Below are 16,190 nucleotides of genomic sequence, written 5' to 3' on the forward strand. Positions count from 1 at the left end.
ATGCGCTCGTCTTTGATCAGCTGTAGGATTCCTATCTGGAACTTCAGGTTCAGCCTCAACACCTGTCACTAAGTCCCAATATCCTTTGCCTATCATAAAGTTCTCCATGTGGAACTTCCATATTGCATAATTTTTGCTATTAAGCTTTTCTCCCACAATCTGAGTTACATTATCAGTTCTATCAGCATTTGCCATGTTGTAGACCTTGCTTGACTACCTGCAAACCAAGATCTTCTTAACATTTCAACTTCAGCCCGAAACTGTTTATGACAGTTTTCTACAATTAATTGCAGTAAAAAAACTAGGGTATTTCAGCCCACTAACAATCCAAAACAGCTCACAACCAAGTGGCTTAACCTGTGAGTAAAACAATCAGTGCAAATACTATGTATTCACTTTGGTTTGAACTCCTGCAACCTCACTGCCAGGGTACATATATGTAGTATGAAAATTGTAATTCTGTGAGTGACCAGCAGTGATTTCAAGCCCAAAACTGAGTAGTATACATGTCATACATGTCCCAAACTTCCATAGATTGCTGCTAGTACATGTGTCAAGCCATGCATAGGCATAGAACCTCAAAACAGTATATAACTAGCATATATGAATATCATAAATAAATTCCCAGATTTCAAACAGCCAATGCACTGGAAATAGGGATTAATTTCAGTCCCAAAAACCCATAAACCATTTGCATCACTTCCATTTCCAATGCTCAAGCATTCAATAGTCATAGTCCAAGTCTTCAGGTACCTGTGGAACAAACCAAGCCAACTAGTTCTTCAGAAATAACCAATTAGTGCTTTATGTCTGCAAATTTTTTTCATTTTTCAGCCTATCACAAGCTCTCAGATCAGGCCATTCCAAGCTCCAAGTTTATGTCAAAATACCCAAGAAATATGACATGTCTTCTACCAAGCATCAAGTGCTACATTCAAGTTCAATGTACATGCCAAAGAGCATCCAAAAATGCAGACTTCCCAAGTGTATAATGTCACTGTAAGTTCAATGACAGTTCAGCCCTAGTATTCAGATCTGTACACCTCTATTACAGCTCCCACATGAGCTCGCACAAGAGTAATAATAAGGTATACCCTTCAAGAACCTTCCTTGGTATGCATCCAAGCTCTATGCCACCTGACAAGTGCTATACTTCTTGAATCTCAGCCAATGAGAGCAGCCTGTTCATAGGCACAGTCCGCACAGACTGTTCAGAGTATATTCAGATCAGATTTTTCCACTTGTTGATGCTCAATGGAGCTTTGGTGAGTCTCTAGACAAGCCACACTCTTGGTGATCCTCAATGGAGCCTTGGTGAGCAGTCCATGTGCTGAATCTCAGCCATGGAGTTCAGCCTGAAAATAGGCGCAAACACATTGGCTGGGCAGATCTGTGCTGCTGCACATCTTGCTTATTACTATAATAATAATGCACTCACTGGTGCTCAATCAGTCCTTGGAAGGCTCCTCAGCAAGCCACAGCTCCTGCTTCAAGCAATGAGACTCCAATGCTTCACAGTACATACCTCTGTGTGACCATTGATGGAAATGACAGTCAGTCCTCTTCTTTTTCCAGCCCTTCAAGTCAGTCTTCAAGTCTTCTTCTTCAGTGCATTCCACCAGTGAGCCCATTCATGGCTCTGATACCATGTTAGATTTCATGGAAGCAGGAAGGAGAGCAACACGGAGTGAAGCAACATGCTTCCTCTCTCTATTCTTCTTATTATTCATTTAGCACACACATAGTGCATATACAACCTAAGGTCATAAAGACCATTCACACTAGAAGTAACACCGACTTATTTAATACACCTAACTGATCTAGCCAAACTAGCTGTGTCCAGATCATGTCGGTCAAACACACATGTACGAGCTTCATATTCTAACAGATAGAAGAAGACACTCTCAACCATCTGATGGACCAAAAAACAGGCCGGCACTGGCTCATGCACTAGCCGGACCTCGTCACTACGCACAAGACAACCCCTCGGCCTCGCGGCCAGGAGCGTCTATCAAAATCTCTGCCTTCCTAAACATTGCGTTTGTAATACGTTGTAGTCCAACTGATCCTAACCCAATATTACTCCTCAGAGGGAGTCCCTTTCACATAGTCAAAAGGCTCGAATCACATACACATGGGGTTCCTCCTACGGCTAAATGCCGTCAACCCTCTGCGACTCTCCTACACCTTGGGGATTGGCCCCTCGATGCGTCGCTCAACATATAGACATTTCGCACAAACGTCGCTCAAGGTACCCAATAAGCGTATCCAGGAATGTACCATTGTCCTTACTTGATTTCCCCTTTAGGATCCCACGACTAGCCTACAGCATGGGTATCTCACTGCCTCTCAACGTAGGTCATGTCCTCATAAACCAATTGCAATGCATGTCCAGGAGCTGATCACTGATACTTTTTAAATTCTTTTCACGCTCTATGCATTTGGTGGATGCCTAGTGCTCAAACATTTAGCAAACAATATTGTGCACAAGTGCAAAAACATTCTTTTAATGGTTTCCAACTACCGTTTGTGCTTCGTTGCATGGGCCTAGCACCGAGGTGATCCTCGTGCTACTAAGCTCTTAATTTTAATTATCATCCGTCCTAAATGCTATGCATAGAAATCAGCAACTTTCCCATCATTTCACACGGCATTTAGATATATTTCAACTCCTCTACCCTTCCCCGTTTAAATATTGCATCGTTGCATAGGTTTATAGGGTATTTTGACATCATTTTTTGTGTAGAAAACGGAAAAAGACACACTAGAACAAGAAAGTGGGGTTGAACTGAGGCAAATCCTCATGCTTCACTCCCCACAAACATTCACAAACATTGCTCTTATTTATCCTTATTTTTCGGAACCCAAAATATATTTTTTCCCTATTTTTTAGGGTTTTTCCACCATTTTCTTGTATTTTCCCTTATTTTTATGCATTATTTAATTACTAAAAATTCAAAATAGGTTATGGGCTGTGGCCCTTAGTTCCTTCTTGCAGAAAAATTAAAGTTTAGTTGATGTTCCTATTTACTTTCCCATTTTTATGCAAAAAACCATCATTTTCTCTTGTTTTTTCATGTTTTACGTGTTTTAGCATACTATTTTGAACCATAAAATGCATATTTTTTTGATTTTTTGATTATGACCAGCAAAAACTCATAGAAAACAGTAACATGAACAATTTTTATCCCACATGAACAGCATTTCATCAATCAAAAGCCATAAAAGCTCAAATTTCCTTTGAAAATTTTAAATTACCGCTTATTTGCGTGTTTCGGGTTTTATGTCCATGGCTGTAGATTTGGAAACCAGCAGCACTTCATGTCCAGCACAATCACCAATCATCATTTCCAGCCCGTGGAGCAATCCGATCCATGCCGGACAAGCTTCCATCATTCTTTCTTCTTCCTCCTTTTTCCCACATGAATTCCCTCTTAGAAGAGTGAGAGGGAGGAGAGAGAAAGACTAGATTTCTATCTTAGCATTCAGGCCATCAATTGACGGGCGAAGGGCGGCGATAGAGTCAGCATTCAGGAGGGAATGAAGCCCCATAATCCATTGGGGGGGTTGTTTGCAGCAGGCAAGTTGCCTCTCCATCCTCCATGGCGCATTTTTCGGGCGCCATCTTCCTCCACGTTTTTTCATCCCTCTTCATTCTCTCTTCATGTTTTTTGCTTCATAAGGTGCATAAAATTTTTTGGGAGGGTCCAAACTCAAAAGGCATGCTCAAATTTGGCCTCCGAAGTGTCCACCTTTTCATATCTTGACCGTTTCCTTGGCCATTTCCCCGTCCGGACTCCGAATTGAGCTCTGAAAAATCCTGGGCGTCTGGCTTGGCATCCCGCATTGGCCAGTAACTCTTGCCAACTCACACGACTGTTTGAAAATTTATGAAAAATCAACAAGTGTCGCTCGGGCACCTTTAAAGCACTTTGGCGCTTAAAATCGTCCTAGATCGAGCCGCCGCCTTTGACAGTGAATATTTTTCCCTTGATATTCATAATTTTTTGCTATTTTTAAGCACTTTCCGGCACCAAAATTCCGCTCTCATTGGCGACCACGGGATAGGGCGACTCAGCCCGTCGAATCCACGAACATATCTGCACATAAACAACCAAAGAAGCATCAAGCTGATACAATACAAATATATAATAAACTCAACACAATGCTCCCCCTACCCTGGACAGAACCAAAGCATGATATCCACAAGGAATAGGCCTAGCATCATCTAATAGAAGATCCGAAGTGAGTCACTAACCAACTGCTCCAACACAGCCAAACTAAAAAACCTATCAAAGAGGTTGCCCTAAGTGGTAGTCTGAACTACTTACCAACTAAAGACAACACAACTAGGAGCTCCTACAAGGCTAGGACTCCTATAGCCTGATCAAAGAGTATTTTCTTTCAATACATGTCTTCTTTTAGGGTTTTTATTGGATGAACATACTTGGGCATGTAAAAAGGAGGGAGCTGAGCGTAGTGACCCAAGGAGAATAGGGCATCGGTTTCAGGACCTGTCTCAGCACCCAAGAACCTACCAAGCCCTCGCAAGGCGACACGTAATCCTTTTCTAACGCTCACTTTTATTTTCGCTCCAACCTTCCTTGTTTTGGTATTATTTTTCCAGCAAGAAGCCACCCCTAGGAAGACAAGGTATCGGCCCCGGGTCTGACTCGTCCCCAGGAACCTACCAGGCCCTCGCAAGGCAATGAGCAACTACCTATTCATTTCCATTTCTTCTCTTTTCTTTGATAGGGGTTAGAACCCCTTTTTACAAACCTTCGTATTTATATTCATCTTTTGGGATATTCAGGGTTTCTTGGTATCATCATTATTAGCTTCTGGCAGGCTTCTCTAACTGCCTCACTACTAATAAGAACTCTTAGAACGGTTGCCTAGCAGGCTAGCAGAACAGGGCCACTAAGACTTCCTTCTAAAACGGGTCTTTCGATGCCTGACAATGTCTTTACAGGAGGCAGTGACTACTCCGACCTTCCTCAAACATACTTAGCCTAACCCTGGGACTTCATGCCTTGGTTGCTGGTCCCCAACAAAAATGTATCCCCTCGACAAGTACAAATACACATATAACAGGAAAGAAAGGTACTCGTAAAGGAGAGGTATCACCTAGATTGGACACAAGAAGCTTCCATCACAGCAAAGGCTCCTCCAGGCTTCACCAAATTCCATGAATCACAAAACCTGTCTAGCACAACACTTAAAACAAAAACCCAATTAAACGCATCCGCACTAGACAAGGAAATGGCCCTCTTGGCCTAATGAAATAAAATACTTCACTACAAAACTAAATCGGCCCTCTTGGCCTAATGAAATCTGGAGGTAATATCCAAAGCAGCTAGCCTTCCTAGCTTAAAACTAGATAGGTCATTTTAGTCCACGTAATACTGATATCCTTGGCATATACATCACACCCTCTTAGACTACCCAAGGTGCCAAAGATAGCATATCATAGGTCCACTAGCCCCATGCTACTCATGCAGGTTAGCTAAAAGCTTGATCTTGTATTTTTTTTTCTTTTTTTCTTTTTAATCTTATGGTTGTCTTCTTGTAGAGCTACAAGTCCAAGCCTTTCCACAAATAACTCATCAATAAGACCGATCCCTTCTTGGGCACTATGAGCTGAATGAACAACCTTAGTGAGCTCGCATGTTCCACATTTATTGTAATCCGAATAACCTGGTCATTCAAGCGGCTGGGTGGCTCCTTTGGGAGAAAGAATCATAGCTTTTTACTCATTCAAACCTCCCCCTATTTGGGTTTTCACGTAGATCAGTGCTGCGACCCAAACTAGGTAGAACTTCAAGCCTAAGCATATCACATGGGTGTGTCCCAAGGCAGTGTATATGGTCAGATGTATATCCAATCTTACCCTCTTGGGGGTTCAACAGAATATATCCAGATGGGCACCTTGGCCTTGCATCTGACATTCCTGCCATACTTTTGGAGATTTTGGGTCTCCAAACCCATCTCACATTCCCCTTAATATTCTTGCATTCCCTCAATTTGCTGCACTTGTCTAACGAACTCAATGCAAACTTATCCCTATGGCTAAATGGCCTCACATCCTTACGACCTTTGTGAAGCACAGGTGGACTTTTAGCATTTTGCATCCTCTTTACAAAAGATGTCTTTACTTGTTTACGTCCATACTGCAAATTTTCTTCCATAAAAACCATGCTTTCACTGGAAGGAACAACATCCACCCGGAAGCATGATTCACTTAGAGATGATAAAGGTCTCTCAAAAGCCTTACTAACAACAAAATTAGAACCACACACAGAATTCTTATCAACACTCATAGGCCCATTGGTGTGATCCATATTTCCATCACAACTATCTCTCGTGGAAGTGTTGCAAGCCCTACTGGGATTTACATGGCTTGGAACCTGTTCACTGAGAGGCATGTCATTACTACTCATAAGATGACCATTTTTTGCTTTGAGATTTTGGCCACCAAGGTTCCCCTCATAGGCTACCTTGGTATCAACAAGTGACCTGTCTTCTTGCAGAAATGGTTGGAAGCTAGGATGCACGTGTATTGAGCGGGGAAAACTCCAAAAATTTTCCCAACATCTCTGAATATGACCCTCATAATCGATGGCATGCATTTTTGCTTCCCTTAACGACTTAGGATTCCGCAGTCCCACTTGGATTTGCATATTAATCTCTAAGCCATTCAAAAAGAGCTCACATAGCACATCATCTGGTAGTGCACTGGCTCTTCTTGGCCAAAGCCTAAGAATACTATCAAAGGCTCTAGCATACTCTTTAACAGAAGGATACGACTCCTGTCTAAACTGCATAAGCTGCCCCAAGACCTGAATCATAGGGAGCTTCTTTTCATACTCATCTAGAAATCTATCACAAGACTCCTCAAATGATTTGATCGACCCTCTTGGGAGGTTCCAATACCATTTCCTTGCCTCCCCCTTTAGGGTACTTGGGAATACAAGCATCCGATGTATATCGTCAAACCCACTTGCAATACAAGTTAGGTCGTATTCTCTTAAATGAATCATCGGATCCTCATTTGGCAACCCATAAAACACTGGGAGATCCCTATAAAGAGGAGGACATTTAGTCCTCCCTTTTGGGATCAAGACTGGGTCATTAAAATCTTTGTATTCCTCTTGACCTAATACCAGTGTATTAGGGTCTTTGACCTCTTCCATTTCCACCTTTACTGGTGTGGAAGAGTCACTAATTCCATGAACTTTCCTTTCCACCAACTCACAAAGTGGTTTAGGGAGTCCAACACTATGCAATAGGGAATCTATCGCATCATCTGCTAGTGGTGTTCTAGTAAGCCTATTCTCATCTACCACCTCTTTGCTAGAACTTAGGATAGGTCCTAATGAAATCTTCCTTACTAACAATGGTTTTCCACACACATGGACATCATCCAATGCTTTATGGATCTTGGCAATCACACTATGGTACCCAACTGCGTCGAGCACTAGCATCGGATGTATCTTTAGATCATAATCATCATGTCCTCCTATGTGCATATTAACCATCATTGTCACATTCTTTTCTATGACATTATCATCATGAATTATCATAGATGACTGTGTCATCTTAGCACTACTTTCACTTTCCCTTTTCTCTAATCTCCATGGGCTATTAATCTTAGAGGTAGCTCCATGGGTATTTTCCCATAGGGACCCAAACTCAAGCATGGTATCACTTTCAGGGCAAAGGGTAAAATAGTCAATCACCCAACGTGTTAAAGATCCCATTAGACTGTTCAAGATAGACAAAGTATCCTTTGGGTGTTGGGAATTTCTTGGATTGACCGTCATACTAATGACCAAAGTTTTTATCAGACTAACTTGATATCCACCGCTTCAAGGCGGCTATCGACCAATAAAACTAACAGGTCCCTTATGAGACCAAGATTCGGAGACCGCCACTTATCGGCAGCTCCCCACAGACGCACCACTGATGGACCAAAAAATGGGCCGGCACTAGCTCATGCACTACCCGGACCTCGTCACTACGCACAAGACCACCCCTCGGCCTCGCGGCCAGGAGCGTCTATCAAAATCTCTGCCTTCCTAAACATTGTGTTTGTAATACGTTGTAGTCCAACTGATCCTAACCCAATATTACTCCTCAGAGGGAGTCCCTTTCACATAGTCAAAAGGCTCGAATCACATACACATGGGGTTCCTCCTACGGCTAAATGCCGTCAACCCTCTGCGACTCTCCTACACCTTGGGGATTGGCCCCTCGATGCGTCGCTCAACATATAGACATTTTGCACAAACGTCGCTCAAGGTACCCAATAAGCGTGTCCAGGAATGTACCATTGTCCTTACTTGATTTCCCCTTTAGGATCCCACGACTAGCCTACAGCATGGGTATCTCACTGCCTCTCAACGTAGGTCATGTCGTCATAAACCAATTGCAATGCATGTCCAGGAGTTGATCACTGATACTTTTTAAATTCTTTTCATGCTCTATGCATTTGGTGGATGCCTAGTGCTCAAACATTTAGCAAACAGTATTGTGCACAAGTGCAAAAATATTCTTTTAATGGTTTCCAACTACCGTTCGTGCTTCGTTGCATGGGCCTAGCACCGAGGTGATCCTCGTGCTACTAAGCTCTTAATTTTAATTATCATCCGTCCTAAATGCTATGCATAGAAATCAGGAACTTTCCCATCATTTCACACGGCATTTAGACATATTTCAACTCCTCTATCCTTCCCCGTTTAAATATTGCATCGTTGCATAGGTTTATAGGGTATTTTGACATCATTTTTTGTGTAGAAAACGGAAAAAGACACACTAGAACAAGAAAGTGGGGTTGAACTGAGGCAAATCCTCATGCTTCACTCTCCACAAACATTCACAAACATTTCTCTTATTTATCCTTACTTTTTGGAACCCAAAATATATTTTTCCCCTATTTTTTAGTGTTTTTCCACCATTTTCTTGTATTTTTCCTTATTTTTATGCATTATTTAATTACTAAAAATTCAAAATAGGTTATGGGCTGTGGCCCTTAGTTCCTTCTTGCAGAAAAATTAAATTTTAGTTGATGTTCCTATTTACTTTCCCATTTTTATGCAAAAAACCATCATTTTCCCTTGTTTTTTTATGTTTTACGTGTTTTAGCATACTATTTTGAACCATAAAATGCATATTTTTCTAATTTTTTGATTATGACCAGCAAAAACTCATAGAAAACAGTAACATGAACAATTTTTATCCCACATGAACAGCATTTCATCAATCAAAAGCCATAAAAGCTCAAATTTCCTTTGAAAATTTTAAATTACCGCTTATTTGCGTGTTTCGGGTTTTATGTCCATGGCTGTAGATTTGGAAACCAGCAGCACTTCATGTCCAGCACAATCACCAATCATCATTTCCAGCCCGTGGAGCAATCCGATCCATGCCGGACAAGCCTCCATCATTCTTTCTTCTTCCTCCTTCTTCCCACATGAATTCCCTCTTAGAAGAGAGAGAGGGAGGAGAGAGAAAGACTAGATTTCTATCTCAGCATTCAGGCCATCAATTGACGGGTGAAGGGCGGCAATAGAGTCAGCATTCAGGAGGGAATGAAGCCCCATAATCCATTGGGGGGGTTGTTTGCAGCAGGCAAGTTGCATCTCCATCCTCCATGGCGCATTTTTCGGGCGCCATCTTCCTCCACGTTTTTTCATCCCTCTTCATTCTCTCTCCACGTTTTTTGCTTCATAAGGTGCATAAAATTTTTTGGGAGGGTCCAAACTCAAAAGGCATGCTCAAATTTGGCCTCCGAAGTGTCCACCTTTTCATATCTTGACCGTTTCCTTGGCCATTTCCCCGTCCGGACTCCGAATTGAGCTCTGAAAAATCCTGGGCGTCTGGCTTGGCATCCCGCATTGGCCAGTAACTCTTGCCAACCCGCACGACTGTTTGAAAAATTATGAAAAATCAACAAGTGTCGCTCGGGCACCTTTAAAGCACTTTGGCGCTTAAAATCGTCCTAGATCGAGCCGCCGCCTTTGACAGTGAATATTTTTCCCTTGATATTCATAATTTTTTGCTATTTTTAAGCACTTTTCGGCACCAAAATTCCGCTCTCACCATCAATATCCCCAGTTTATCTCGAGATGAGGACATCTCGATTCCTCTAAGGGGGAGAGAATGTAATATATCAAATATATATATATTGAATTTCTCCTTCTCACGTGGTGGCACATCGTGCTGGAAGTGTTGAGGGGGGATAGAGGAGCCAGCAAGCTCCTCACTGGAGCTTGCTCAGCTCCACGAGTATGCCCAGCGACACATCAAGGGGGGAGGATTCCCTCCCCTCCCCTATAAAGTCGAGGGTGGGCGGCAGAGACAAGGGAGGCCGTGAGAGAGTAGGACGAAGCCATCTCCCTATGTGTGTTGCTACCGAGGGAGGAGGAAGGCCTTGCTGCTATAGAAGGAGTCATGAGTGTCGGACAGTCATGAAGGAAGGAGGGGCTGGGTCGACGCCACCGTGGGGGACTCCGCGATGCGCCGCCGCCTGAAGCCTTATGTCATCCCGAGACGCCGGTTCCATCTACCTCCTGCCCGCCGTCAACGTCCATGTGGCTCTTCAGCTTTTCAGAAGTCTTGAAAGCTTCTTAGAAGCTTCCAAGGATTGGGCCTCCTAAGCCCCTTTCCTGTGGCTTAGGACTACCCTCCCCATGAGTTCCCTCCTAAGACCCCCCATATCCCTATTTACAGTAAACCAACCCCCCCTCCCCGGTTTTTCTTAGAACCTTTTCACCCCCCCCCCCCCCCCCCGCGGGTTTTTAAAACCCTCAAGTCCCCCTTCCTATACCCTTCCCTTACCATTTTTCCCCCTCCCGGTTCTACCCCTTAGAAATCCTTTCACCCCGCCCCGGTCTTAAGGCCTTAACCCCTTCCCGAGGGGCCGTTAAACCTCCACAACCCTTGGCCTCATAACCCACAAATCCCTTCCCCGTGCCTAAATTTGTAAAGTCCCTTCTTCTGTTTCTTTGAAACCATGTTGCACCCCCCCTCATTCTTTCTTTTTCCCCTTAACACACCCCTAAGCCCTTTTCTAACCCCGTGTCCCCTTTTCCTTACACACCCTTTTCCCTCTGCCCCCCCCCGTGCTAGAAGCCTTCACCCTTCACCTTTCCCCTATCACTCCGGGTTAAAATCCCTAAAATCTTTACTACCCCGTGTCCAAAAACCTCTCTAAAAATCCCCCTTCCTATATCTTTTACCCCAAGCTCAAAATTCTCCCAAAGTTCATATGGTTGCGAAGCCACACTCACCCATAACCTTTTTGCCGTGTATATACCCTATAGGGCTTTCTTAAGGCTTTATAGACCTTTCCCTCTCCGAAGAAGTTAAAAGTCTTATTATCCCTTCTCGTGGTCAATCCTTTAAGCAGCTCCTTACCTCGAAAGAGAGACGGTGGAAATCCAAAAAGGAGAGTCAAAGCTGTCTTCACATTCGAAGGATTACAACTGCGATGCCGCCTAAGAAAGTCCAAGGAGTAGATGCGGGAGGGTCATCTCCCGGTATCCATGTGGATATCTCACCCCAAAACTAGGTTTTTCCTTCTTAGTTTATATCGGTTTTAATTCAATCATACAAAGATGAATTGTTAGGGATAAGATATATTTTTTCCTTGTTATTTACGATAAAGGAGTTTAGTTTAACTGAACATACAAAAAATGATAATGTATAAAACATAGTTTCCTTCAAATAGCATCATGCATTGAAACAAAATTCGAGCAAGATTATCTACCTACTATAGTAGTATATTTCGGTTAAATCTTGAAGGTATAAAAACTGCATCTTGCACCATTAACCCCTATTCTTTTTTTGCAACGAATCACCATAGAAGATGAAATTCATGAAAGGTTTCTTACATTGCTTGAACTCTAGGAAGTTATCATTGCTAACCGCATATCTTAGCAAGGGAAAGATTGTTATTTGGCATGAGTTCGTTCACAAGGAAAAAGGAAGATTAATTGAATTTACCTAACCCCAAAGCATTAAAGTTTAGGACTGAAAAATCAATTGTCACAAGGATAACAAGTCGTGCCGAGGTGATCTCAATATTACCTTCTAAAAGTTAACCGAATTAATGTAAAATTATAAATACCTATGCTACGAAATATACCTTGGAAATGATTTAAAAACCAGGAAATGTTTATACCTTAAATACTTTCCTACCTTCCCTGATTGTAGAGTCAATAAATCGTAAATAAAAAAAGAACTAGGGTTTGTCCCTGAGGTTCTTAAAAAGAGATCCTAGGTCTGACAAACGTCAGCTTAAAGAGACTAAAACGGATTGTTTCATCGTATAATATGATGCACGACATGCGCAGCAAGTACGAAATCATACGATCTTGTGATTGATTCACAAGAAAGAAGGTTAAATACCTTCAGCAAGGATGGCGGATCCTTACACAAGTTATCTTGCAAAAGGATGTATTCTTTGATATCCTTCTAAATAAGGAAAGTTAAAATCCGGAAACTTAAGTATCCAATGAACTTTAGGGTTGACCAATTTGGGTTAATAGGGTACGCCCTAACCCAGAATATAAGAGACCTTGCCAAGTTGCAAGACACCCTGGAACGAGTGGTGATGCATTCTAAAGGAAAAAATCATTCCTTAGCAGTTTGCCAACAACAAGATCGGTTAATGTAAGTGTTTGTGCTTGCTAGAGAATTTAGAGCACTATTTGATTTATAAATTATAAATTAAATGAATATCTATGCTTCAGGTTGAAGGCCTGAAGGGAGAGGCAGCTTCAGTTACCCCCGACTGCCTGCCTGACCCTAACCAAGGGGGTTGTTTACCACGCCGGGAACATGGACCGAACCCACCACGAGAGGTCTCTCCGTTGAGCTCTACTTGGAGCAGGAGGACGCTTGGGTGCCAAGGGGGGCTCTGGCCGTAAATCCCTCACCTTCCGGGTCCTGCACAAGAGGCTAACGTGACTCGGGATTGGATCTTGAGGCCCGCATACTAGTTTACGGGCGGAAGCTTGGAATAGTGATCCCTGTGGATTACTGGATAGCCTTCTGGGGGATTATGGACAAGCCTTGATGCCAGGAGGCATATTCCACGGTGGATTCCGTGCCACGGTGGATTCCGTGAGGTTTTACGGTGGATTCCGTAAACTTAGATGACTGGGGCTCATACACAAAGAGGATTCTTTGTGTGAGAAGTTGTTGGGGACGCCTGTCCTTTTCGGGCGTTTCATTATTTAGTGTGTACATGGGTGATTCCATAGCGGGTGATTCCGCAAAATGCATATTAAATTAATAAACGTTTATGAGTTTAGAGTGCGCACTCGTAATAAATTAAGGTTAGGATTTATTTCTAACCAGTTGATTTATTTATGTAGCTGAAGACTGCTAGTTATTCACTTTTGTAGGTTTAATTGTATTATTTTACTAACGATTGTGAATGCTTCAGTTGATGTGTAGAGATAGCAGCAGTGGTGGAGGAAAGCATTGGAGTTTAGCGAGTATTCGACCTTTGGACTATATTTTGATAGGCGCCACGCCTATATTTTGTTATGTCTATTGAGACATTGATTATTGATTATTATTTTGTATGCGCCTATGCGTACGGATATGTTATTTCTATTTGGACATTGAGATTGGGCGTGCCAGACTCTATGGGCACCGTCCATTAGCTTTACTTTCCTATTTTTGTAGAAAGCAAACTCAAAAGCTAAAAGCTTGTCATATTTTTGTAAATTGGGCTATTATTGAGCATGAAGATTGAAATATACATAAAATACATGCTTTGTGAAGCGCTCACACAAGGCATGGGGGAGATTGAACCCAATTTGTCTCTTGCCTCTTGTTGTGCATGCTTTTACATTGTTTTTTGTGCAAAAAGGTAGAGTTCATTGTTCTTGGGGACCTTCCGGGATTCACCACGTGAGCATTCTGCGTCCGATCTGCGCACCAGTGGTATCAGAGCGGAGCAGAGATCAAGAGCTTCCAATCTCTACCAATCTCGGGCGAAGGCGGAGCTCCAAGAACAAACGGGCTCTACAGTCAATCTCATCGCGAACCGTCGATACAGGCAGACTTCTGGCGATCAAGAACCCCTGTTTCTACTGTCAGATCGCGAAGGACCAGGCTTTGTAGGCGGAGGACCACACATCCATCTCCTTCATCAAGTCGTGAAGAAACAGTGAGGAAATTTATAATTTATCTTTTTCAAAGCTTAATTACTAAGCTTATAAGCTTAACAAGAAGCTTAATAGCTTCACGATTATTCGACGTGGTCTCTGAGGAAGGCCGAAAATTTCGCGACGTGGAAAAAAAAACGGCCCCTCCCCTCACGAAATCTGACGACTTGCTATTAAGCTATTTAAGCTTAATCTCCTAAGTTAAGCTAAGCTTTCTGCAAGTCACACAGGGCAACAAAGTCGACAAACTCCAAGTCCTGCACCGCAAAAGTCAAGTTCTGCAAGTCACTTGGAATCAAGTCCTGCAAGTTCATCAAGTCGGCCTAAGTTCTGCAAGTCTGTAACTCTGCAAGTCGGCTAAGTCTGCAACTCAGCAAGTCAGACTAGTCAACTGGAATCAGAACTGACTAGTGCTTAAAACTCCTCGAAGATTTGTTCCTATACAAAAACTCTGAACTGGAAAGTTGTTCGTGGCAAGGTGTTCTACCTATCTACAAGTTCGTTGAAGTACTTTCAGCAAACGAAGACGGAAATATTGCAGATTTTCTGAAAATTGACAAAGAAATACCCAAAAATACATAGCCTTATAACCCCGAATTTGAGCTACGCTCATCCCGCTAACCTGATTTTGAGTGAGAAAGGTTTATTGAGTTTTACAAGATGACTACCCCACATATGGATGATCCTATGGCTGAAGACGACCTACCTGAGCCTACCATGGAACAAAAGCTGGATCTAATCATGCTACAATTGGAAGAAGAGCGAAGGGCTAGGCAAGCATTGCAAGCGCAATTGACAAAACTACAAAGAGCATCCACCGATAAAGAAGAACCTCAAGCTGAAGATTTGATTCGTCGTACCATCGACGCCACTCTTGAAGCACAAACCATTCGCAAGGAATCCAAGATAAGTAAACGAAGTTTCAAGTTTCGCACTTTCAATGGCATACGAGAAGGAAAGACTGTTTTATCATTTATTAGCCAGTTTGATGACTATTTCCATGAGGAAACTTATCCCGAAAAAGATAAAATCAAGTGTGTTACTAATCATTTGATAGACAGAGCATCACTTTGGTGGACTGTAGTACGCAAGAGCATAGAATGTCTTGCTACTTGGGAAGATTTCAAGAAGAAGTTCATGCAGAATTTCCTTCCACCGCAATTTCATGAGAAGGCTATCAAGCAATGGGATTTACTTCAACAACGGGATCGTGAGCCTATTCCACAGTATACAGAGCGTTTTTGGAATGCACTCCTACAGCTACGCATGCTTGAAGACATACCAGAGACGACACATAAGCGGAAGTATATGTCTGGACTTCTTGGACATTACTACGTTGAAGTGAACATGTTCAAGCCTGCTACCCTTGAAGACGCCATCTCACTAGCTCATGACACTGAAGATAAGTTACGCGGAAGTGGTGCGCAGATCGGACGCAGGTAGCTCACGTAGTGAATTCCCAAAGGTCCCCAAGAACAAAGCACTCTACTTTTTAGCACAAAAACCAATGTAAAAACAAGCACGACATGAGACAAGAGACAAATTGGGTTGAATCTCCCCCATGCCTTGTGTGAGCGCTTCACAAAGCATGTATTTAATGTATATTTCCAATCTTTTTGCTCAAAAATAGTCCAATTACAAAAATATGACAAGCTTTTAGCTTTTGAGTTTGCTTTCTACCAAAAATAGGAAAATAAAGCTAATGGACGGTGCCCAAAGAGTCTGGCACGCCCAATCTCAATGTCCAAATAAAAATAACATATCCAGGCGCATAAGCGCATACAAAATAATAATAAATAATCGATGTCTCTATAGACATAATCAAAATATAGGCGTGGCGCCTATCAAAATATAGTCCAAAGATCGAAAACCCGCTAGACTCCAATGCTTTCCTCCGCCACTGTTGCTATCTCTACACATCAACTGAAGCATTCACAATCGTTAGTAAAATAACACAATTAAACCGACAAAAGTGAATACCTAGCAGTCTTCAGCTACATAAATAAA

Source organism: Lygodium microphyllum, chromosome 5, assembly GCF_053477565.2.
Source record: "Lygodium microphyllum isolate KBCC chromosome 5, Lygodium_microphyllum_v1.1.10, whole genome shotgun sequence".
In the NCBI taxonomy this organism is placed as follows: Eukaryota; Viridiplantae; Streptophyta; class Polypodiopsida; order Schizaeales; family Lygodiaceae; genus Lygodium; species Lygodium microphyllum.